Source organism: Bombina bombina, chromosome 3, assembly GCF_027579735.1.
Source record: "Bombina bombina isolate aBomBom1 chromosome 3, aBomBom1.pri, whole genome shotgun sequence".
NCBI classification, from domain to species: domain Eukaryota; kingdom Metazoa; phylum Chordata; class Amphibia; order Anura; family Bombinatoridae; genus Bombina; species Bombina bombina.
Window position 1 is genome coordinate 189102402 of NC_069501.1, and position 27419 is coordinate 189129820.

General features: G+C 37.9%; 1 protein-coding gene across 2 annotated transcripts in view; it reads right to left on the minus strand.

The window, feature by feature from the left end:
• The window catches only part of COL8A1 (collagen type VIII alpha 1 chain), a 200259-nt gene that overhangs the window by 112976 nt on the left and 59864 nt on the right, over window positions 1–27419 (minus strand). For both annotated transcript variants that reach the window (XM_053706051.1, XM_053706052.1), the window contains exon 2: window positions 12908–13063. The gene's annotated coding sequence lies outside the window, so the exon portion shown is untranslated. The remainder of the gene's footprint in view (window positions 1–12907; window positions 13064–27419) is intronic.

Below are 27419 nucleotides of genomic sequence, written 5' to 3' on the forward strand. Positions count from 1 at the left end.
TATGAGATCGGGTTTGCGCGAGAGTGGGGTGTTAGGTTTTCTTCCCACTTTTTTTGCTTCATTGACTTCTATCGGGGAATACGTTAACGCAATATTCTAACTTCGGCTTTTTGCGTGTATCTGGTTAGTGCACAAGTAAAAACAGTTTACTTTCAACTCATAATACGAGTGCAACCCTACAAGCGCAAAAGCTTACTTTTAACACAGTTAATGCTCGAGCAGGAGCGTTCATTAGCTCGCCACTTGTAATCCGGCCCATAATATATGGTAGGTACACCCATATGCAGATGGTCGGGGGCTTATCAGTTGTGTTCAGCTAGCTCCTAGTAATGTGTTGCTTTTCTGAAGCTGACTTCAATTACATATTTAACCCCTTCAGGTTAAACACAAAGTTATATGCGAGTGAAAGTATAATAATAAAATTGCTATAATGCAGTAGAGTACTTTTTTTTTTACACTTTTGTGTAGAATAATTGTGTAGGAAAACTGCACAAGCGAAAAACAGAAAACAAAACATTCACAAGACTTTACCTAGTTGCTGTAGTTTACTAACCCTGAGGTTCTTCAGGTCTGACCTAGACATTGGATCCTTATGCCTCCACCATACTGACGTATTAATACTAAACGTACCAGACATGTGGTTACTACTGCTTTCTTACACACACTTTGCTTCTGTATTACTCAATTTTGAAAAGCTAAAGGTTAAAATATCCTAAAAACCACTTATGTTAATGTTGTCAATACTTTTTTTTCACAAGTTGTTCTCAACGATTATTTAACTGAACATTCTTAAATGGTTGATTTTTACTTTTTATTAATACAGGTACAAAGCCCATTATCCAACTTGCATGGATTTTGGAATATTTGTCTATATCTTATGTCATTTAGACAATATTTATATGTCATAAAACAGCTTATGTATGCAACCTAAAATTAGTTTACACCGTTTTTTATACTTTTGTATACATAGCACCATCAGAAAGATAGTACAGTGCTGTAATATTGTTTTTAATAAATAACTAGCATTTTCTTTTTAGAACACAAAAACCAAACCAAAGAAGCAAAGAAGATTATGACTTCCTGACAGATAAAAAAAATGTTCATTTTTAATCATTTTATTTTTAATGAAAAACTCGGATTTCAGAATAATTCTGGATTTTGGAATTCCAAATTTGAGGATTTGAGCCTTTGTGTATAAACTGAACTTTCTATATAAAGTATAACAGATATGTTTATATAATTACATATAGTCTGAAACAGACCAAATATTTAATGGTGCTTGTGGAATTGCTTTGCTTTGGAAGAATTTTTTGGGAAATGTGCAGTGACCCTATCCACACCATGCACATGAAAACAGTGTTTGGTGAGTGCTGGAAATCACTGATGTGTTAAAAGTTAGTTAATACATAGGGGCATATTTATCAAGCTCCATATGGTGTTTCATGCCCCGTGTTTCTGGCGAGCCTTTAGGCTCACCAGAAACACAAGTTATGAAGCAGCGGTCTAAAGACCGCTGCTCCAAAACCTGTCCGCCTGCTCTGAGGAGGCGGACAGACATCGTCGGAAACAGAAGTTAATAAGCTGCTCCTTAACATGTCCGTCGCCTCTGAGGCGGCGGACAGCAATCCACCCGATCGCATACGATTTGGGTTGATTGACACCCTGCTGGCAGCCGATTGGCCAAGAATCTGCAGGGGGCGGCATTGCACCAGCAGTTCACCATTTATCGATGTGCAGTGGACATGATCCACAAAATCCGCCCCATAGTCAAAATCGTTTCCAGTTAGCTCCCAGTAGTGAATTGCTGCTCTGGATCTGACTGTAATTAAATGTTGTAACACTTTACAGGATTTAAATACAAAGGTATCTGCTAGAAACAACAGTACATTAATAAAATGCTCCAACACATTAGTACGTTTTCTGTACTTTTATGTCGGTAATAAGGGTTGTTAATCCACAGAATTCTGTTAAGGAATAAGGAAGATGATAAGAATGACATTTAATTAAACTGACAAAACAACTCATTAAATGTTGTTAGTAGCACTATGCAGGGTGCAAATACTTGTATAGAATTATTGAACATTTTTACTCCCCTGAGGAAGCGGTGACAAGGGCAGTTTGTACAACACTTTACAATGATCAAGAACATAAAGGGTAATGAGGACGGTGACTATGAATATATCTGAATCTAGAAAAAGGGAACATTCTTAAGACTGTGAAGTTTCAACCATATCTTTTGGTTATCAATAGCCTACAGTGAAGTTACCTAATGGTAGGACCAGTGAAAGAGTCTGCTCCAGAAAAAACCCCATAAAGGCACTAAGGCATTTTGAGTTACTTTCATATGAAGCAGATAATAATTTTCTAATTGGCTGCTTGTATCAGTCTACTAATTGTTGGGCCATTACTATTTTAGTAGTTGCTTCCTGTTTACTTTTGCATATCTTTAAACACTTGTGGAGGTTCAGTCTGGTTAGTCTAAGGGTTGTCCAAAGGCATGGCTGGGTGGCACAGGACAATATCTGGGTGTTTCGCTTGACAGGCTATAGGTGGCATCACTGTAGTAGTTATGTGATTATGGGCAGAGCCAAACTTGCTCATCAGCATTATAGGGCAGCTGTTAGATTTATGGGTTGGATTAAGATATCCATGTTTTAAAATAATAATTATAAGAAGAGCAGAGAACGTCTTGTGCCAGCTTTGAGAACTGAGTTTGGCATTTCCACATTGATATACACATAATTGTGTAAAAAGTTCAGAACTGCTGGAACTATGTGATAACTACAGGATCTATAATCTTTAAAGTGACAGAGTAGGTTATAGTTACTACTATGCTAAAAAAAAATAGTTTCATGTCTTTTTAATGTAATTTTTAATTTGTGTTGTTTAGTTAAAAGGATACTAACCCTATTTTTTTTTCTTTCCTGATTCAGATAGAACATGCAATTTTAAGCAACATTCTAATTTACTCCTATTATCAATTTTTCTTTGTTGTCTTGGTATTTTTTATTTGAAAAGCAAGAATGTAAGCCTTTGGAGCTGGACCATTTTTTGTTCAGAACCTGGGTTGCGCTTGGTGATTGGTGGCTAAATGTAACCACCAATCAGCAAGCACTATCCAGGGTGCTGAAACAAAAATGGGCCAGCTCCTTAGCTTAGATTTCTGCTTTTTCAAATAAAAATAGCAAGAAAATGAAGAAAAATTGATAATAGGAGTAAATTATAACGTTGTTTAAAATTGCATGCTCTATCTGAATCAGGAAAGAAAAAAAATTGGGTTTAGTATCCCTTTAAATGATATACAGGCCAGTAGGAGACTCCCCTGTCTTCAGTATACAGGGCAATGTCTATCCTTCTTTTGAGCCCCACACATAAACTGTAGAAGGCTGCAATATGGTTTAACATTACATTTAGCTGCCTGTGCATAAAACTTTCCTTAATCACATCATACAAATGTGATACATTTATAAAACTTCACAGCTTTATTAAGACCAGAACATCTTATTACCACAATGTTATTAAACTGTGAGATGAGAGATGTTTAAACTGTTTTTGGCATTGGGTGCTTTGTGTTTTTGTTTAGATTTATAGCTGCAGTATTCTGGGTACTGGGTGATTAGCATTATATTTTTACTTATGTAGGAAGCCACAAGTGTAATTTGTGAAGGTATTTCAAAATGAAGTTGGTTTATTAGACAAATGGAATCTTTATAGACTGAAGGGTTCAATTTCAATTACTTGTACGAATACCATTGAATAGGATCAGATTCTAATACTGGCACAGAAAATAAACCAAATATTGTTCTTGTAACACTGTAAATGAAATGAGTAGTAATTTCACCACAACCTTTATACACCAACAAGCTGCATTTTTTTAGTCAATTCTTAGAATTCCTGGTTCATTATTTAACTATAACCACCAATTCAGTTGTCTAAGAACGGTTGAACCTAGAAGGACATAAATAAAGTGACACTCTTATCTGATATGCATATATGCAAATAGTGAATATCCCTTTAAGTTAAACTATAAAAATATAACCTGTACTTTACCCACATTTACGTGTACTCATAGGTATTTCTAGGGAGTGTGAAGGGTCAAAATGGCTGCTCCAATCAACCTACCCAACTGTACTCATTCCTCTCACTGTTCTGTTTTTTAGTCTTGATGATAACAAAATAGGCAAAGTCAAATTTTTGACTTATCACTGCAATTTTATATTCGAAATTCCATGCCCTGCATGTGTATATATAATGCATTACTATTTAATTAATAGGCATTTGGCACTTGCCGTTATTACATTTACATTTGACTGTGGAATCTGATGTGCCCTCCTGGAGACATCACTACTTGAACTATAAAAGACACCATATGCAGAAAAGAGGAATCATAGGACAAAAAGTATGTGGTTCACTGTGTTACATGTACAGTAATTATATAAACAATAAATGAACAGTTTGTTAGAGCTTAGAGTCATTAAGTTTGTTCTATATATGTTACAGTCTATTCTCTTTTTTTCTACTTGGTGCTTAAGACATGTGGTCAATGCTCGTGAGAAAGAGTCCATAAATAAATAGAGCCATAAAATGAGGAATCGACTTGTGTATTTAAGAAAGCAAATCTAAGCTTGCTGGAAAAGTAAAGATCTCGGTTTGTGTTAAAGACTAACAAGAATGTGAAAATTCCTGGAGTTTACGTTTGTCTGTATACATATTCAGAGAAACACTGTCTTCATCATCAAGAGGAACATTTATGGTGCCCTTATGTTCCCACAGTAACAATTACTATTGTGCTCTACTCGCCTGAGCATTGTGCTAGAGATACCTTAGTAAATACCCTACATTTTTATGTTGCTGTGATTTAACTTTCATTTTCTTTAAACATTATATACTAAATAAATTATTTCAACCATATTAAAAAACACACATTTATGTATAGTCAGTCATAGCATTGATAACACAAAGGCCAAATTTCTTTCATAATTCAGATAGAGAATACATTTTTAAACATTCCGATATTCTTTAGATATATTTTGTTGAAGAAAAAGCAATGCACATGGGTGAGCCAATCACACAAGGTATCTATGTGCAGCCACCAATCAGCAGCTACTGAGCCTATCGATATATGCTTTTCAGCAAAGGATATCAAAAGAATGAAGCTAATTAGATAATAGAAGTAAATTAGAAAGTTGTTCAAAATTGCATGCTCTTTCTTAATCACAAAAGTGAAAATTTGGGTTTCACATCCATTTAAGAATAAACCCTACTTTTTATTTATTGTTAAGGAACTTAGTAGCTTTTTGAATAAAATTAGCATCTCAGAGTATGTCAGAAAGCTATGATTAGTTAGTGTATTCTTCTTCATGTTTCTAAACAATATAGTTATTTATATTATATTAGTAGATATTCATATTATAGGTGTCTATTATATATAAAGTATTAGAGTCAGCATAATTCTTAAATATTCATATTATTTAGTTCATATGTATTTGTTTCATACATTTTAAAAGTATTTCACATTTTGTAATACTAGTTGTAAAGGCCAGTTTGTCCTTTCACACCCAATAATTTGGGGAAACAATGTTAATTAACAAAGCATAGCATATAGCAAGCAAAACATTGTTAACAAACTTAGAGGGACAGTCTACACAATAATTTGTATTGTTGAAAATGATAGATAATCCCTTTATTACCTATTCCCCAATTTTGCATAACCAACACAGTTATATTAATACACTTTTTACCTCTATCTAAGCCTCTGCAAACTGCCCCCTTATTTCAGTTCTTTTGACAGACTTGCATTTTAGCCAATCAGTGCTGGCTCCTAGGTAACTCAACGTGCATGAGCACAATTTTATCTATATGACACACATGAACTAATGCCCTCTAGTGGTGAAAAACTGTCAACATACATTAAGAAAAGAGGCGGCCTTCAAGGTCTAAGAAATTACCATATGAGCCTACCTAGGTTTAGCTTTTCAACTAAGAATACCAAGAGAACAAAGCAAAATTAGTGATAAAAGTAAATTGGAAAGTAGACATGCCCTATCTGAATCATGAAAGTTTATTTTGGACTAGACTGTCACTTTAATGTAAACTTAACCAAATATATGCGTCTACTTTTATAATTTTTTGAGCACCAAATTAAAACCACAAAACGTTGTAAACCTTCACAACGTGTAATCTTTTTTTTTCTTTAGTAATTTTAGCGGTTATTGGCATCCAGAAAATGTTTACACCAAGGGGTCGATTTATTAAGCAGCGAATGCTGCTTCCGACCCACTCCGCTTCAGGTCCGCCTGAAGCGGAAGTTAAGAAGCAGCTGAGGTGGCGGATAGCAATCAGCCCGATGGGATATGATCGGGTTGATTGACACCCCCTGCTAGCGGCCAATGTTGGTGCAATGATAAATTCCGTATGCTGTCGGCATTTATCGATGTGCAGCGGACATGATTGTCCGTCCGCACCTTAATAAATTAACCCCCAACAATGTAAACATGGCCAAAGTAAAGTTGACCATTGAACTTACATATTTTTTAAATTATAGGTTAAACCAACCTCTCATATTATTACAGAGTCTGCAATTCTCCTACTTTTGTTAATAGTTTTCGGAAATATAAATGTCAAAAGATTATACAGAAACAATTTGATACTATTGGAAAAGTTTTGAATTCATACTGTTTGTATAAACTTAAAGAGACATAAAATTAAACTGTTATGGTTCAGATAGGGCATTTTGAGAGATTTTTCAATTTATTTCTATTATCAAATTTGTTCTCTTGGTATCCTTTGTTGAAAAGCATACTTAGGTAGGTTCAGGAGAAGCAAAGCACTACTGATAGCAAGCTGGTAATTGGTGGCTAAGCACACGTGTCTTTTGTCACAGACTTATCGGATGTCTTGTTAGCTCTCAGTGCCGCTCTGGAGTTTAAATTAATTATACAGGTTTTAAACACATATTTATGCAAGCAATTGTGCAATAACAAAATGAATAATAAAAAAACACATTAGAACATTTTTTTATTTTGCACTTTTATACCCCTGTACAAATTTTATTTTGTTAGTCAAATTTACAGAGCTTTGTATTTTATAGCAGTCAATGGTATTACTCTTGAAAAGCCTCCTTAAAGGGGCATTAAAGACTTTGAGATGGTAACATAAAATATAAAAAACCTCTGCAATATACTTTAATTATTAATTTTGTGCCCCTTTCCTGTAATTCCATTCTGATATTGTGAGCTTTTCAGTTCCTGTTAGAAATGGAAGTGCAGGACACTGTTATATTCCACACAGCCATTGGCTGCACACTCTAGTGACCTATTTATAACTGTCTCTAATTGGCCACAGCAGAGAAGGTAACCTAAGTTACAACATGGCAGCTACTATTGTTTTATAAACACTAAACCTTTGCACGTATTTTGTCAATATTAAAACAACTAATGAAACTTTAAGAAATACATCTACAGTACATGTTATTCTCAGACTAATCTTTTCTTAGAATGCATTATTCTATCTAGCATTTATTTTGGACCAGATTTCGAGTTAAGTGCAAAATATTGCTTACGCTAAAGCAATATTTGCGCTTAACGGAGTAATACCAATTCACGCTAATGTGCGCTGGTATTACAAGTTAGTATGAATGCAACCTGATATTCTCATTGCACAGAAGCATTACACGCACAAGAGCGTGCTTCTATAGGCTCCAATGGCAGCCTCATTCTCATGCCGTGCGACACGGTATGATAGCTAGTGCAGTTAAGGGGGTAAATATATATGTATATGCTTTTATACATATATATGTATGTGTTAATATGTGTATATACACATAGTAACACATAAATATATATGTATATAAGCATACAGGTAACACACATCTCCCATAAGACCATTAATTAAAGGCCCTTTTCAGTGCTGCTTTTTTCTAACACCACACACCCAACACTTTTAACCCCTTAAAATTACTTATTGCATTATTAACTTTATGAGAAAAAAAAGCAACATATTTTTCTCATAAAAAATAAAAGACCCTCTATTTTGGGGGGCATTTGGAGCACTTTTAGAAAATGAACCAGAGATCTGATCTCTGGTTAATTTTCTGAGCACTTGTAATGGCTGGTTATTTATCGCGGGCCGATAAATTAGAGCTTCATTTGTAATCTAGCCCTTAATGTTTAAAGTGAAGGTAAACTTTGGTGAATGAAAGCCCGTTTTTTAAAAATACTATTAAAAACAGGGGCACTTTCATTCATCAAAGTTTACAAAGCAGCCGTTTTGTTTTAAAAAAAAATACCTTTTTTTTTCTTCACAGCCAGAGCAGCTTCCCCCACGCTGAGATCCTCTATTCACACGTCAGCAATGACTAATCCGGCTTCCTCCAATCACAGCATGGCCTCAGGCAATGACTACCCTGGGGGGAAAGCTGTGATTAGAGGAAGCCAGATTAGTCATTGCTGACGTGTGAATAGAGGATCTCTAGGTGGGGGAAGCTGCTCTAGCTGTGAAAAGAAAAAAAGGTATTTTTTTTAACAAAACGGCTGCTTTGTAAACTTTGATGAATGAAAGTGCCCCTGTTTTTAATAGTATTTTTAAAAAACGGGTTTTCATTCACCAAAGTTTACCTTCACTTTAATGTCCCTTTAAGCATGGTCTGTTTTTTGCTTTGGTCAGTTAGGGCCAGATGTAAATGAGATTGTATTCTGATCTAAGCAATCACTGTACAGCATGTTGCTAGGTCAGATTTGTAGCATATTTATGTATGCAGTGTGCATTCCAGCATCTCTGGAGTTGAAGACACAATTTTCATAAGTACATTAAAGGAAATATACCAGCAATATAAATAATGAATGCATATCCCTTTTTTCTATTCTTAATTAAACATATTAACTTTGATTTAAATTTCATTTTATGGCCTTGACTATTATAAAACACACACACACACACACACACACACACACACACAGGGGAACATAAATAAAAAGAGTAAAAACAGAAAATCTCCCAAGCTTAAAATACTCAATCATAGCTAAGAAAACTAAATATATTATACATTCATATATATAATAATAGTCATGTTCATCTATGCAGAGATTCTTGCACACAGCTCACCTTTGATAATATAGATGAATCTGGAGGTTATTGGAATTATTCAGATGGTTAATTAAACTAGTCTGTGTAAACATCTTTTTCTCCCTCTTAAAGGGACATGAAACCCATTTTTTTTATATTCAAACAGAGAACGAAATTTTAAACAACTTTCTAATTTAGTTCTATTGTATATTATATCATTTTCTTTGTTCTCTTGGTATCCTTTTGTTGAAAAGCAGGGACGCAAACTAAGGAGCATGCATTTGTCTGGAGCATTATTTGGCAGCAGTTTTGCAAGAATGTTATCAAATTACAGAAGCCCTAAATAGCAGCACTATTTCCCAAAATGTAGTGCTCCTACCTATCTAGGTATCTTGTCAACAAAGAATACCATGGGAACAAAGAAAATTTGATAACAGAAGTCAATTGGAAATGTTTGCCATCACAGTTAGATAATAATAATATAATTTTGTATGTTATTTTTCGTAATTTAGTGTTTGTTATTTGTTGTAATTTAGTGTTTGTTATTTGTTGTAATTTAGTGTTTGTTATTTGTTGTAATTTAGTATTTTTTATTTGTTGTAATTTAGTATTTTTTATTTTTTGTAATTGTAGATTTAATTTTTTTTAGTAGTTAGGTTTTTTTAATGCATAATTTAATTTATTTAATTGATAGTTATTTTAATTTTAGGATAATAGTAATATTAGTTTAATTTATAGTTTAAACAGGTTTTTTTAATTTCCAAGGTAAGTTTTTATTTATTTTAAGATAGGGATCTTGTAATTTTAATTTAAAGTTAGGGGGTTGTTAGATTTAGGGTTTAATAGATTAATTTTGTTTTTTGCAATGTGGGAGGCTGTCGGTTTAGGGGTTAATAGGTTTATTTAGTGGAAGTGATGTGGGAGGCCAGAGGTTTAGGGGTTAATAACTTTATTTAGTGGCTGCAATGTCAGGGAGCGGCGGAATAGGGGTTAGGTTAATATCTTTATTATAGTGTGGGCAATGTTGGGGTGTGGGGGAATAGCGGTTAATAACTTTATTATAGTGGAGACGATGTTGGGGAGCGTCGGAATAGGGGTTAATAACTTTTATTAGTGGTGGTGATGTCAGGAGCAGCAGATTAGGCGTTAATAAGTTTATTTGGGTGTCGGCGATGTTGGGGGCAGCAGATTAGGGGTGTTTAGACTTGGGGTTTATGTTAGGGTGTAAGGTTTAAACATAACTTTTTTTTTATTACGGAGCTTTTCATTCTGCGCTTCAGGTGTTTTTTCTAACACTCTCTCCCCATTGATGTCTATGAGGAAAGCGTACAAAAGCACGTCAAAAGCAGCGCTTGGATTTTGTGCGGTATGGAGCTCATCGCCACCATATCACATGAACAAGGCGATTTTTCAAAAACTTGTAATGGCAGCGCTATGGAGGGTGAAATAACGCAACTTTTGTTGCGTTCGTTTTGCACCCTCTATAGCGCAAAACTTGCAATCTAGATGCTTGTGTTGTGTATGGATCTCAATAAAATGAAGATTTCGTATCGAGCCAAGGGGCAATAAAAACAATATCTCTGATCCTTAAAACCCTAGTAAGTCTCATCCTCCATCTTTCCTGCTGTTCTTTTCTGATAAAATATGCACCAGTTGGGAGACCATACAAGCCATCTTATTTTCCTACTTATTCATGCCACTTTTTGTTGCAATTCCTTTTCATAAATAAGAACCTGTTTTTAAAGGGATATGAAACCCACATTTTTTATTTCATGACTCAGTTAGAGCATGCGATTTTACACAACTTTCTAATTTATGCCTATTATCAATTTTTATTCGTTCTCTTGGTATCTTTTTTTGATAAGCAAGAATGTAAGCTTAGGAGCCAGCCCATTTTTGGTTCAGCACCTGGGTAGCGCTTGCTGATTGGTGGCTAAATGTTAATTTGAGTTTCATATCCCTTTAAGGTAGAATAGGTGCAAGTTGCATGATCTTTACTGTGACACATTTTGGGCATAGCATTAGAAATTTCAGTCAGAAATGATAAATTGGTAACTTCAAACTCCATAAGTATTTTTCGAAAGATTTTGTTCACTTTTGGTAACTGACTGGAAATGTGATGGATGTGCAACTTTTATTAGATGACCAGTGTTATTTACAGTGCCAATGTTATGATAAATATTAGGGAGAATTCATTACATTTAGACAAATCACTTTAAGTATAGTAGGATCATAGACAGAGGTGGTAGACATTGGCACAGATAGTGTAGGGTAAAAACAGAATTACTGGAAGATGAAGGTTAAAATATAAATTGACTTCTTGAAAAATCCCCAAGTGAGGAGAGAAACGCGTTGAAAAGTGTTTGCTCATCATAAAGACTGGATACAGATTGGATACTTAAGGCTCTCGAACTTCTTTAGCACATTGTGCGATTTTCAACAGAGGACCTGACTGATTGTGAGAGCCCGCTCCTAACAGCTGATACATACTACAAAGGGCTCAAGGAAGAATCAACAACACGCTACTACTGAGCGAAGTAAGGGAGCCCGCTGGTAAACAGCTGATCTGCACTACAAGGAAGAACCAACCGCAAGCCATTTAGTCGGTGATGTGATTGAATACGTCAGGCGCAGCTACAATACACAACTTTGGATTCAGCATCGGAATAACAGCTGCTCGGCATAACAGAGTAAGCAACAGTTGCAAATGGAGGCCTGTTATCAACAAACAGCTACAATAAGAGGCCTAGACTGATTCCTCCAGCAACTACACATCCCGGCCGAAAATTTAAAGGTACCGACTCCCATATGTAATAGAGCGTGATCCAATACTTTTAAAGCAAGATCACCTACATATGAGGAGCTCATCCGCCACTATATATATACACGCTGCTCACAGGCTATTAATAGCATCCTGTCTAGCTCTACGCATTTGCTCCACCTATGCACTTACACTTAGTTTGAAAAGTGCACCAACTTTTTAAATATATTATAATAATTTTTTGATATTGCCAGTTTTAATCTCTACTGGGCGTCTAGATACTTTTGAGGGTGTATAATTCCATTTTGATGTGTTCTTTATATGTGTTTTTAATTATGACTTAAAAAAAACTGTTATATGTGATATAAGATAAGTTACCTTCTTGTGCTTCTGACAATACAGTGCACATACCCTTTTGTAATTTGCTTTCAACGAGCTCATCTTTAGAGGTATAGTGTCCTTTTCAGACACACAGAAATATAGGTATATTTAACCTGTTTTATATATATATTCAATTGTACACTTTTTATATATTTTATTTATTAAATTTGTATTTATTAAATTTTAAATTTTATTCTCCAGTATTAGTCTGAGAATTATTCTCGAAACATTTATCACTAACCAAGGCTATCTTAGTGCCAGTATACCACCTTTGAAAATCCTGTTCTCTTGAGGTCTTTTGAGAGGGGGCCTCACTTATACTTGGCATTGGTAGAAATTAGCGCTGATTCTTCCAATCTTTGTTAAAATATAAATTGAGCATATATTACTGCAATAGTGGAACTGATATTAAAATGTATATTTTATACAAATCTTTAGAAAATAATAAAATAACTTACATTAATGCAAGGATTTATAGAGCGTGTTAGAAATATTTAGTTTAGCTAGTCACAAAGATATTTGGTTTTAAAATCACCACCTACAAATAGAACAAACCAACGATAAATAGGAAAATACTATACTACTGTTTGCTGAATAATATTCAGGATCAGAGGAAATTAGGTACAGAGTGGATAATTTTTACAACAGTCTAGACATTACTTATAATACTCCATAAAAACACAAAGGATATTATTTTTTTACCTTATCAGCAGCAGGCCTGTTATCTGTTGTCAATGTTAATCCAACTGCTACTTTGGCAGAGAATTTGGTCCAAATGCTTAAAAGTCTGTTCAGTGCTGAGAAGTCCAGTGATTATGTAGGACAGAGCAAGTTCAAACCTAGGACTAAAGCCAAGGCCTGTAAAAAAATATTAAGAGTTACTTTATTATAATGTTGAAGGCAGTACCATAAATTATATGTCACATTAGTGAACCAGCTTGCAGTGTAAAGGGAGACTGACAGTAACATTGCATATTCAACAGGTGCATAACAAAAATAAATGCAATAACATGTAACTTCAATTTCAAATGAGCCATATATTTTTTCTCAACCCACTGTATCACTTAACAGTTTAATCATGAAAGTTTAGTTTTTAATTTCATGTCCCTTCAATTAAGTGCATCATGAAAAAGATGATGGCTTACAATATGGAAAAAATAACTCTAGACTGTTAAAAAAAAAAACTATTATCATGATCATAGACACCATCATTATACAACACTAGGGCACCGGGCAAAAATAATAACAATACTCAAAGAATGATAACATGCTAATAGATTGACTAACTAAAAAAAACAATGGATTAAATTGCCAAATTAAGTGTATTATCAGTGATTCCTTAAAGGGACAGTCTACTACAGAATTGTTATTGATTAAAAAGAGAAATCCCTTTATTACCCATTCCCCAATTTTGCATAACCAACACTGTTATATTAATATACTTTTTACCTCTGTGATTACCTTGTATCTAAGCCTCTGCAGACTGACTCCTTATTTCAGTTTTTTTTTAACAGACTTGCATTTTAGGCAATCAGTGCTGACTCATAAGTAACTCCACGGGAGTGAGCACAAGGTTATATATATGACACACATGAACTAGCACTGTCTAGCTTTGAAAAACTGTCAAAATGCAGAGGCGGCCTTCAAGGGCTTAAAAATTAGCATATGAGCCTACCTATTTTGAGCGTTCAACAAAAAATACCAAGAGAACAAAGCAAATTTGATGATAAAAGTAAATTGGAAAGTTGTTTAAAATGACATGCCCTATCTGAATCATGACAGTTTACTTTTGACTAGACTGTTCTTTCATTAACAAAACAGAAAAGGCTGTTCACTTGCAAAATCTCAGGATGTCAAAATTATACCATACAGCCCACACTAATAATAATGCAGTATGAACTATGAGTTAAGAATAGGACATAAACCCTTTTAAGCATCAAACTCGTCATATATTAAACAGAATATGCAACCTATATCATTTGAAGTATATTAGCTTTAATCAAAATTGTGTTTCCTAAAATTAAATTATTAAATCCCCTATATGAAGCAAATTCACTGAAGGAGATAAGGCTGTGGTAAAGGAGAAAAGCATAAGCCATTATAACTGAGCAAGTGAAAGTATTACCAAACTGTATAAGGTCAAAGAGTTAACACTGCACTCAGGGCCGCCATCAGGGGGTGACTAGAGTCAAGGGCCCAGTGGATCCGGGGGGCCCGTCCAGGCTCTGACCGCCAGATAAGCATATAATTAGATTTTTGCTGTGCACAGCTGGCTGGCAGTAAAAATCAAACTTGTGGTTTAATGAAGGCAGTGACAGCCTAGGGACATTCCCAAGGCTGTTTTATCAATGTGTGCTGTGCATTTCATCAGGTGGTCGATCAGGCAGACTAGAGTAACACTTCTTAAGGTGGGGCAGAAAGTTTAAGAGACAGAACTGGGACAGAGCTGTAACTTGCACTGTCACTTCAACTCTTGGATGGCATCATTGTGAACTCCCTCTAACGTCTTAATGTGCACACCTATTTTTTTTTATTATTTTTTTTTATCTCGCTTAACTACATGTTTAGCGTCACAGCACAGAAACCATTGTATACATATATATACAGAACACTGGCTTCTTTAGAGGGAAAGCAGGTGAATTCACCTTGCTAATAATTAAATATATTTTTATAGTTTGTAACCGAGTCTCTCCTGTCACCTGACTCACATACACTACAGCCACTTCTGGCAGCCAGAGCATAAAGAAGGTCCACGGTCTTAGCAGGTATTTAATGGTGCTCCCAGCACTACTGAAGTCCTCTCTTCCTTCTCGCTCTGTATTTTTGCTGCTCTGTTTTTAAGCACCTACCCCCGGTCCAGCTTCCCAGCTAACCAACTCGCCCACCTCAGTGCTGTATTTAATGGTTTAATGGCAGGCCCATCTGCGCCCCAACCGCACACAATGCCACGAACCTTGGCTCCAGAAACTGCCGCCACAACGATGCCAGCATCCTCCACGCGCTCTACACCGGTAGATTGTCCGCCTGCCACCACGCATCCCCATTCACCTGCGGCAACTGCTCCTTCCCCTCCCTCCCGAACACAACCCAACCAACTAACCCACCCAAAAACAGCCGAAATTACCTCAACTGCATCCTCCTCAACACCCGCTCCAACCACAAGCACGCCCTTGAAATCTGGAACCTGCTAGACTCCACCTCCCCAGACGTCACCTTCCTCACGAGACCTGGCTAAACCCCACATCAGCACCAGACAGCGCCACTGCAATACTCGATGGCTACAAGATCTGCCACAAAGACCGCAGCAACCGACCTGGAGGAGGCATCGCCATCATCCACAAACACACCATCCAAGTCACAACCAGCTCCGACGACCACTCACCAGGCCTGGAACACCTACACTTCAAGATCCAGGTCAACCCCAGCACCACCCTCCGCGGAACCTTATCTACAGACCTCCCGGACCTCGTCCCACCATCTGTGACTCCATCACCGACCACATCACACCCCATGCCCTCGCCTCAATGGACTACATCCTCCTCGGTGACCTCAACTTCCATCTTGACATCCCCAATGATCACAACACCCTCCCGGAAAACCTCAGAACCATTGGACTGAAGCAACTCGTAAACTACCCAAACCACGCAGCCGGCCACACCTTTGACCCAATATTCTCCGCAGGCAACCACATCTCAGTCAATCACATCACCAAACTGCTCTAGACTGACCACCACTGCATACACATCTCCTTCAACAAACCCAAGACCCACCTCCAGCAGTACCACCCACCCCGCAGAAACTGGAACAACATCACCCAAGACCAACTGCACCGCACCCTAAACAAATCCTCCCCACCTACCTCCACAGATGCCAACTCCTCCACCTGCAACCTCCACTGCTGGATCACAGGCTGCTCTAACACCCTCGCCCCCTTTAAGAAACCGTCCAGCCAAACCATCAACAAGGCCAGCTGGTTCACCACGGCCCTCCAGGACTCCAAACAACACTGCAGACAATTGAAAAGAGCCTGGAGATCCAGAAAGACCCTTCTGGAAAAAGCATAAAAACCGCCAAGAAAACAGCCATGCAAGACAGAATCAACTCTAACGCACACAACAGCAAGAAGTTGTTTTCAGTCATCAAGGAATTCTCTAAACCCAACAGCGACACCACTGACATCCCAGCCTCCCAAGACCTCTGTGATACTCTCGCTGCACACTTCCACCGCAAGATCTTTGACATCTATGACAGTTTCACGCCTCATAACTCAACCTACACCACCACCCCCTACACCCACCGACACCCCACCCAAATTCACCCCCCCACACACACGGAATATCTGGAGCCCCTTCACCACAGAGGACACCCTCAGAATCATGAAATCCATCCACTCTGGCGCACCCTCAGACCCATGCCCCCATCACATATTCTACAAAGCAAGTGAAACCATCATTCCTGAACTCTGCCGCACCATTAACTGCTCCATCAAAATCACCACCTTCCCGGATGTCTGGAAGCACGAGGAACTGAAATCCCTGCTGATGAAACCCTCGGCAGACCTCACGGACCCGAATAACTACCGCCCCATCTCTCTACTCCCCTTCCTGCCAAAGTCATAGAGAAGTCCATCAACTTGCAACTTATTGACCACATTGAGGCCAACCACACCCTGGACCACTCCCAATCCGATTTCAGAAGCAACCACAGCACCGAGACTGCCCTTCTCGCCGCCACAGATGACATCTGTGCCATGCTCGTTCGAGGAGAAACCGCTACCCTCATCCTCCTAGACCTCTCAGCAGCATTCGACACTGTCTACCACAACACCCTCCACACCCGCCTACACGAGGCCGTCATCTGCAGCAAAGCCCTGGAATGGATCACCTCCTTCCTCACGGGCAGGACTCAGAAAGTCAGACTCCCGCCCTTTTCCTCCAAACCCACACCAGTCAACTGCGGTGTACCGCAAGGCTCTTCGCTGACCCCCACTCTCTTCAACATCTACATGGTCCCTCTTGCCGCCATCATCCGACGCCACAACCTCAACATCGTCTCCTACACCGACGACACCCAGTTAATCATCTCACTCACCTGAGATCCCACCACCGCCAAAAAGAACTTCCATGAAGGCCTGAAAGCAGTCGCTGCCTGGATGAATGACAACCGGCTCAAACTGAACACAGACAAAACCGAAGTCCTCCTTCTCAGACCCAATAAATCTGCATAGAACGACTCCTGGTGGCCTACAGCCCTCGGTCACCCTCCAACCCCAACCGACCACGCACGAAATCTAGGCTTCATCCTGGACTCTTCACTCTCCATGGACCAACAAATCAATGTCATCCCCTCAACATGCTTCCACATTCTCCACCTGCTACGAAAAATCTTCAAGTGGATCCCTACCGAAACCAAGAAAACAGTAACCCACGCCCTTGTCAGCAGCCGGTTTTACTACAGCAACGCACTCTACGCCAGCTACACCATCAAACTCAAAAAGAGACTGCAACGTATCCAGAACGCCTCAGCCAGACTCATCCTCGACATCCTTCGCCAATGCCACATCACGAACACCTTTCAATCACTTTCAAGCTCCTTACCCATGCGTTCAAGGCCCTAAACAACATTGGACCTGAATACATCAACCACCGCGTAAATTTCTACACTCCCGCCAGACAACTTCGATCGGCCGACCAAGTACTCGCAGTCATCCCCCGGATCAGCAAATTCACAGCGGGCGGAAGATCCCACATGGCAGCAAAGACATGAACACCCTCCCGCTGCACTTCAGACAATCCACCTCCCTTACTAAGTTCAGAAAGGACTTAAAAACCTGGCTCTTTGACTGAATGCCCATCTCCTCCTATCCGCTTGCCCTTTGTGCCTTGAGACCCTCACGGGTGATTAGTTTGCGCTCTATAAGTACCCAATAGATAGATAGATAGATAGATAGATAGATAGATAGATAGATAGATAGAGGAACTGCAGTCAGCCTGTTGCCCATATCCTTCCTACCTTCTTTAAATATGGCAGATAATGGGGTTGTTACTCCTCAACTCATGATTAAACCACTAAATCTAAATGATGCTTGCAGGTTACAGGGCACTTAGCAACTTCCTTGAGATGAACGTGAGAAACCCTGATAGTAGGAGTGGGCCAGGGCTGGTACACTACTTATGAAGTCCATCTGAAGGCCAGTCTTATTATTTTTAAGCTGAGTTCTGTGCAGAAGAAATTACATCAACTTTGAATGGCTGAGAAATAAGCTTGAAAGAAAAAGCAAGGTTGCTGTGACTTGTGCTGCCTTTACCTAGTAAACATTTTTTAGACAGTTTCCATTTATAGGAGACAAAGGAATAGTTGAAGATTCCTTCATAGAAGAAACAATCCCTTCACATGCTTTTACACGTAGGTAATAGACAAGAACTGCACACTGTCCAAAATAAGACATGCTTAGATACCTGAAAACCTGAAATAATCTGATTAAAACATTGTTATATGCATATCCCTAGCATGCAAACAATCTGCTGTACTGAAAATATAGCATACTAGCTTCTATTATTTATCTTTACATATATTTTAATAGTTCTATTTGTTTTACATAAATAACTGGTTTCTTAAAAATATTTGATATTTCCTGAGCTTTAACGAAAAATCAAGACATTCCTTTTCAATGCTTTAGATGGCCATATGCTCTTTAGCAATAATGTTGTTCATTTTCTATAATATGTATAAAGTATAGTACAGATTTTTGCATGCTTGCAAGAAAAAAAGCCCAACCTTTTTGTGGTCTATGGATCTTTAGTAGCTCTAATGTAATACATGGAAACTGAAATGAATATTGGTTTCTTGTTAGAACCATTTTTTATTATTAGAATGTCAACAATAAATATAAATATTTTTAAGGTTCTTTTTTTGTATTCTCCAAATTTGCATATGGGCAAACCACAAATTGACCTGCAAAATTCAGGATTTTATATTGTGAACCATGGGTCTCTCATCAGATTCTTTATTAGATTGTATGTGTTTTCCCCTCTTTTCTCTTTCTCTCTGCCATCTCTTCTCTGCCCTATCTTTTCCCTCTCCATCCCTCTGAGTTTTCCCTCTTCTTTTTCTCTCTTTCGTATCTTCTGTCCCCTCTCTCCCTCTGTGGTTTCTCTTATTTTTCCATCTATCTTTGCTTTCTTCATTCACTTCTTGATTCACTCTCACCTTCCTTCTCTTTCCTCTCACTCTCCTCCTCTGTCCTCTTTCTCTCTCCTCTTTTGACATCTCACCCCTTTAGCTTCCTCTGTCCTTTCTCTCTCTTTCTTCTCCCTTTTGCTTCTCCTTTTTTCTTCGCTATCCTCCTCTCTTCTCTCTCATTCTGTGTTTTCTCTCATCCTTTTCTCTCTTCCTTTCTTCTCTGCTTCCTCTTCTCCCTCTCCCTTCCTCTGGGGTTTCTTTATCTTCTTCCCACTCTTTCTCACTTCTATTTTTCTGGTTTTACTCCTGATGTTTTGTTTGCTACATCATATAGTCTAAAAACATACAATTCATATATGTATATATATTTATGCAACATACTAGACCGTCCTGGTCTGCATGACACATCCATTAAAAGAGTTGTTTTCTACCTTTTCAGGTTTGGTTAAAGAGTGCTCACATTTTAATCACCGAATAGGCCACAATTCTCAAAACAAATTAGAGGGAACATTGAAACTGAAACACATACAGCAACAAGTGTCATGTCTTGTCACAAATTGGTGCACAGATATGTTGCGCTATGTTGGCAGCAAGTCTCCTGAGGTTTAAGAGACAGAAGGAGTGGGTTAACAGCACTTCAGGACACTTTGGGCCTAATTTCATTCTGCCCACAAAACCTTCTATTGGCAATGGACATTGCATTTGATTATGACCACCGTGTCTTACACCAGACTATAAAGCAGTATTGATAAAGTATAGTACATATGTTGTGAGTATGTTTGAGTATTTCTGTATGTGTGTTACTACCTTGATTACACTCAAGAATAAAATGAGTACACATTTTAGTCAATACTTAAAGGAGGGGAGGGGGCCAAAACCAATGGTTTAGTAAGGGGCCCCCAAAAATTCTACTGGCGGCCCTGACTGCACTACTCCGATAGATTGTCACTATGTAAATAAATTCTTCAAGAACTGAAAAACTGACCTGAAAAATGTGGATTAAATAGCTTTACACATTTCATCAGATGTAACATGGAACTAAGTACAATTGGTCCAAACAATACAGTAACAAGACCACACTGCAGGGAGCATGGTAATCAGAGAGCAGTCCCACAATGTAGGGCCACTATCCAGCCTTCCCCATTTATCAATGTCTTTCATACCTACACATCAATACAAAAGGCCAGGTGAGGTAATCCTTGACCCCTCATAACATTTAGCTAACTCCATGACAAATATGCAGCTTTCTAGTATGTGGGCACGGACCAAGCCCTTCACCAGGATTTCCTGCTGCCTGTGTGCAAGTCATATCAACCACTGCACAGACAGTGAGCCTCAATCCTGGCATTTATCCCACTAGGCTATCTACCTGTGCAGCTCCAGAAGAATGGACAGTGGAGACAGATAGACCTTCTTAGAACCAGCTCTGGGCAACAGGTCTGTCTGGTGTAAAGGGGACATTGTGAGGAGCTCATCCTCCTCTGTGCTGAATAAAGAAGGAGGAGAACAGTCTCTAATGACATCTGCAGAGATGCACACACAGCAGCTCCCTAGAAACATTGGAAGCTTGCTCCATAAGAGACACCACATTTGACATCAAAGTTCAGCTACAGTTAAATACCATTATTCTTCTATGTCTGGAAAACAGAAGAATTTAGTAAAATTTCATACCCAAGGCAAAACCATTGAGGGGGGAGATGTGGTTGTAAACATTTTCCTTAGTAGGATTATCAATACTAGATTTAAAGTGTCATGAAACCCACATTTTTTTGTTTGATTCAGATAGAGCATGTGATTTTAAACACCTTTCCAATTTACTTCTATTATTACATTTGCTTCATTGTTTTGGAATCCTTTGTTGAGGTAGTATCAATGCAATACTGGGAGCTAGCTGAACACATATGGTAAACCAATGACAAGGGGTATATACATGGGACAACTGCAGGTTACTAAATATACTATTCCCTGTGTTCCACATGTAATATGTCCCTTTATAAAAAAATTATTTCCATAATTGTCCTAACTCCATTAAAGGGACATCAAACCCACATTTTTTCTTTCATGATTTAAAAAGAGCATACAATTTTAAACAACTTTCTAATTTACTTCTATTATATAATTTGTTTTATTCTCTTGATATTCTTGGCTGAAAAGCATATCTAGATAAGCTCAGTTGCTGCTGATTGGTTCCTGTACATAGAAGCCTTGCGTGATTGGCTCACCCATGTGGATTGATTTTTCTTCAACTAAGGATATCTAAAAAATGAAGCAAAATAAATAATAGAAGTAAATTGTAATATTGTTTAAATTTGTATTCTCTATCTGAATCATGAAAGAAAAATGTTGGGTTTAGTGTCCCTTTAAAGAGCATTTCATACATTCAAAATGACCATTTCTCTCTGACAATGTCCTTATCCAGTTTTCTTCCTGATGCACAAAGTGACTTGATACTTATTTGTCTTTCAGAATTGGGGCCTTACAAGCTGTCATTTTAGAGACCTCTCCTACTAATCTTGCTATGTTTGGTTCAATTGTCAATACATGCCAATGCTTTCTAAATGGACCTCATTCCATTTATTATTATACTAGTGGTAAAGCCTGTATACATGGACCACAATGTTTAATGAAATAAATATATCTATCCCTAACCCTCTATCCCTATTCATCTGTCCCTATCTCTCTGTCCCTATTCATCTGTCCCTATTCCTCTATACCTATTCATCTGTCCCTATTCCTCTATACCTATTCATCTGTCCCTATTCATCTATCCCTATTCCCCTATCCCTATCCCTCTGTCCCTATCCCTCTGTCCCTATTCCTCTATCCTTATACCTCTGTCCCTATCCCTCTATCCCTATCCCTCTGTCCCTATCCCTCTGTCCCTATCTCTCTATCCCTATTCCTCTGTCCCTATCCTTCTGCCCCTGTCCCTCTATCCCTATCCCTTCCCTATCTCTCTGCCCCTGTCCCTCTGTCCCTATTCCTCTGGCCCTGTCCTTTTACCCCTATGTCCATGTCCCTCTCCATCTGTCCCTCTCCCTCTGTCCCTATCCCTATCCATCTGTCCCTATCCCTCTATCCCTGTCCCTATCCCTCTTTCCCTTATCCCCCCCCCAAACAGCTCTCTAACCCCCTCTAACTATTGCCACCATCTTAGGTACTGGCAGCTATCTGCCAGTACCTATAACCCCTTTTTTATTTTTATTTTTTCTGTAGTGTAGTGGTCCCACCCCCCGCGATCACCATTTAGTCCTCCCACACCCCCAAACCCCCTTTCTGTAGTGTAGCTGCCCCATCCCTCCCTATTCCTTTAATTTTTGTAGCGCAAGGCCCACCCCCTCCCTCCCCTTCACCCCTCCGCTGCTGAGCTGATCACCCGCCACCCGCAGGCACCAGCAGAAGTTTGTTACAGACGATGACACACACAGTGCCACCGTCTGTAACAATCAGGTATCTGCCCTCATATGGAGGTGGAGCACCAATCGCGCTCCGGCTCCATATGCGGCAGATGCCTGAAGCTTCAGGAGCTTCCTGAAGCTGTCTCTCACTGTAGGAATTTGGCTGTGCACGCAACCAATGACGGCAACAGACGCATTACAAACGCGATTATAGTATAGAAGTGAATATTATAGATTCATTTTGTTCTTTCCATTTTTGCTCTGTTATATGACTTTTTAGGGATCCCCGAGAATAGCCAATTTCTTAAAAACCTTTCCTGAAGCTGTCTTGTTTCATATTTAAATTAATCAATTTCTGTGCAGCTTCTCATATGCCTTAAATAATGACCTTTTTTTTTTATCAAAATAGGTGGATGATGAATAAAGTGTTACCTGCTGGGGGGTTTTCTATAGGTGACCATGTTTAATTTAGTCCCTGATTGTATTATTCTTAAATCAAGGAATCCCACGTCTAAATTACTGAGGCTATATGTAAGTTTTAAATTATATTCATTTGGATTCAAGTTGCATTACTGCCCTTCCCAGAGGATCAGGGTACCGTCAATAAAAAAAACAAAAAAACAAAACAAAAGCTAAACAAGCTCATATTTTCAATTTCATCATCTAGAACTCTGTAATTCTCCAAATGGCTCAGATACATACTGTACATGCATATGTTGGGACTTATGCCCATTGCAGTATCCAGAATTTGTTTAGAGAATTTTTTTATTGAACACAAAATAATTGTGTTTCAGCAAAAATTATAACAGTTGGACAGCAAATTCTGTATATAATATATATATATATATATATAAATAAACACATGGGCATCTGATATTTATCCAGGGGGGGGAACATAAAATAACCTAATAACCTAAGTATCAGTGGCAAAATGTGAAACCGACAGAGTGGCTCATTGTACGCATGAGCTGCACATAATTTTAAACATGGTAGCTCAATGGTGTCAATAAAACGATATATACTTAGAAATAAGGCAGGGCTTCAAATATAATTTGTAAATCTAGGAGCAGCCCAAGACAAAACTTTTGGAGTTATTATGATGGGAAAATATTTTATTACACACAATATATATATATATATAGCTAGATCACCTTGCAGTCTGAGATCATAGCTTTGTTTTTAACTCATTACATATGAGTAATATGAAAATGTTTTAATAAATTAGAGCATGTTATGATTGCTTTAGCATGTCCCTTTAATAGTAACATTTATCTAAGAAGGTTCTTGCAATGAAAAATAATATTACAATGTGACATTATACATACACGCATGTATACTTTACTGCTGCACTGATGTTTCCTTTTGGGAGCTTGGATTTTTTTGATAGGATTTTATATTATCACATGACCTTACCAAATAAAAGCATTGAACATTCTATGTGCAGACACCCTCAGTGTTTGAGGCTTTGTAGCGTTTACTGTATCAGCCCCCGTTCTCAAAACCACGTTCCAGATTGATTAATACTCTTAGCTACAAATCTGCCAGAGTAGCTACTTATTTTTTAAACAATGACACATTTTCTTTTTCAAGGAATTGGGTAAGCATAGACTTCAGCAGTCTGGCAAAGTGATTATATCTGGCAGTTTCTTCATAATCCCCTGAAAAGTTTAGAATTAAAAAGACCAATTTCCTATGGACATTTTAGGATGTTGTTGAAATAAGCACTGCATTTTGGCATCTATGAGCATGTGGCATCTGTAGTAGTAGTGGCAAAGGACTCATTAAGCCATTAAGGTGATCAACTACAAATGCCTCACTTCATCTGTTTATATTTACCCATATCTTAAAGGGACATGATACCCAAATGTTGAAGCACATGAAAATGATGCAGCATAGCTGTAAAAAGCTGACTAGAAAATATTACCTGAACATCTCTATGTAAAAAAGGAAGATATTTTACATCAAATTTCCTAAGTATTCACACCCCACCGTAAAGAGACTTTAATCAGCCATTCAGGATGCTTGTCCAAGGACTTGCCTGGATAGGGCATGCAATTTTAAAAAAACTTTCCAATTTATGTTTATCATCAAATTTGCTTTGTTCCCTTAGTATTCTTTGTTAAAAGCTAAACCTTGTTAGACTCATATGCTAATTTCTAAGCCATTGAAGGCCGCCTCTTATCTTAGTGCATTTTGACAGTTTTCACAGCTAGACAGAACTAGTTCATGTGTACCAAATAGATAATATTGTGCTCACCCCATGGAATTATTTATGAATCAGCACTGTATGGCTGAAATAAGGGGGCCGGTTGCAGAGGCTTAGAAACAGGGTAATCACAGAGGTAAAAAATATATTTATATAACCGTGTTGGTTATGCAAAACTGGGGAATACAGACATCCCAACCTGCAAAAACTAATTTCAGGGAGGTGGCTTCACCCGCTACTACTCGCCCCCCCCCCCTTCCTCCCAGTTATATATTGGACACTTTGAAAACCTAAATAAGATAGAGACTTATCATTAAAGTAGCTTCCAACTAAAGTCACATAAAAAGTAGCTTTATTTCACAACCACATACAACAAACCTATTTTCCATTGATCGTACGCTTGTTGAATGCTTAAATATTTTAGAGTATGATGTGTAATTACGTGCAGTAAATAAGGTAGTATGTGTGTTTTATTTTATTAAAATCAGTGGGGGCATTTTGGTTACTGATGCAGGCTTTGAGGGTTCTATAACGTCCCAGCAACTAAAGGCATTCCTTAAAGAAACACTTTTCTGGATTTGGTCCACATTGGATGATGGTACTTGGAGTTTCAGGGAGATTGCATTCCATTCGCTGGCATCAGGGAGTTGCTATTAGAATCAGGGAGACTCCCTGAACTTCCGGGAGAGTTTGGATGCCTGGGAATGGGTAATAAAGGGATTATCTATTTAAGCAATAAACATTCTGGAGTAGACTGTCCCTTTAAATTACAGGAGGAAAAGGTAAAACAAATAATATATTACAAAGTTATTTTAATATGCATAATTAAGCATTTTATATTAAAAATCTAAAAATATTTACTGTTCCTTTAACTGTCCTAGCCTTAAAGGGACATAATACTCATATGCTAAATCACTTGAAATATCACCTGAACATCTCTATGTAAATAAGGAAGATATTTTACCTCACAAATTCCTCAGCTCACCAGAGTAAGTCCTGTGTAAAAAGCTATACTTCAGCTGCTGCCCAGCTGCAGGTAAAAAAAACTAAAAAAAACAAAGAAATGAACAGCAGGCAATCAGCATCAACAGTGCTGAGGTTGTGAACTCTTTTACTGTGATCTCATGAGATTTCACTTAAATGGACACTGAACCCAATTTTTTTCTTTTGTAATTCAGAAAGAGCATGCATTTTTAAGCAACTTTCTAATTTACTCCTATTATCAATTTTTCTTCGTTCTCTTGCTATCATTATTTGAAAAAGAAGGCATCTAAGCTTTTTTTGGTTTTAGTACTCTGGACAGCACTTTTTTATTGGTGGATGAATTTATCCACCAATCAGCAAGGACAACCCAGGTTGTTCACCAAAAATGGGCCGGCATCTAAACTTACATTCTTGCATTTCAAATAAAGATACCAAAAGAATGAAGAAAATTTGATAATAGGTGTAAATTAGAAAGTTGCTTAATATTTCATGCTCAATATGAATCACGAAAGAAAACTTTTGGGTACAGTGTCCCTTTAACTCTCATAAGTCCTTTACAATGGGATATGGCTACTGAGGAACTTTTGAGGTAAAATATCTTTCTTTTTTACATAGAGATGTTAAGGTGATCTAGTCAGCTTTTTACAGCTACGCTGCATCACTTTCAAGTGTTTCAACATTTGGGTATCATGGCCCTTTAAGTGGTCAATCCATTTTTTATAGGAATTAAAAACAAAATCTTTAAAACATACACAAAACACACACACACACACACACTATATATATACAGTTGTGCTCATAAGTTTACATACCCTGGCAGAATTTATGATTTATTGGCCATTTTTCAGAGAATATGAATGATAACAAAAACTTTATTTTCACTCATGGTTAGTGTTTGGCTGAAGCCATTTATTATCAATCAACTGTGTTTACTCTTTTTAAGTTATAATGACAACATAAACTACCCAAATGACCCTGATCAAAAGTTTACATACCCCAGTTCTTAATACCGTGTATTGCCCCCTTTGACATCAATGACAGCTCCAAGTCTTTTGTGGTATTTGTGGATGAGGCTCTTTATCTTCTCAGCTGCCCATTCTTCCTGGCAAAAGGCCTCCAGTTCCTGTAAATTCTTGGACTGTCTTGCATGAACTGCATGTTTGAGATGTCCCCAGAGTGGCTCAATGATATTGGTTCTGGAGTAGCCATCTCAGTCTCCTGACCTCTTCAGTTTATTCTGCTGTAGCCAATGACAGGTCGAGTTGGCCTTGTGTTTGGAATCATTGTCATGTTGGAATGTCCAAGTACGTCTCATGAATGCAAATTCTTCTCCAGTATTTTTTGATAACATACTGCATTCATCTTGCCCTCAATGCTGACCAAATTTCCCGTGCCTTTGTAGCTCACACATCCCCAGAACATCAGCCATCCACCTCCGTGTTTC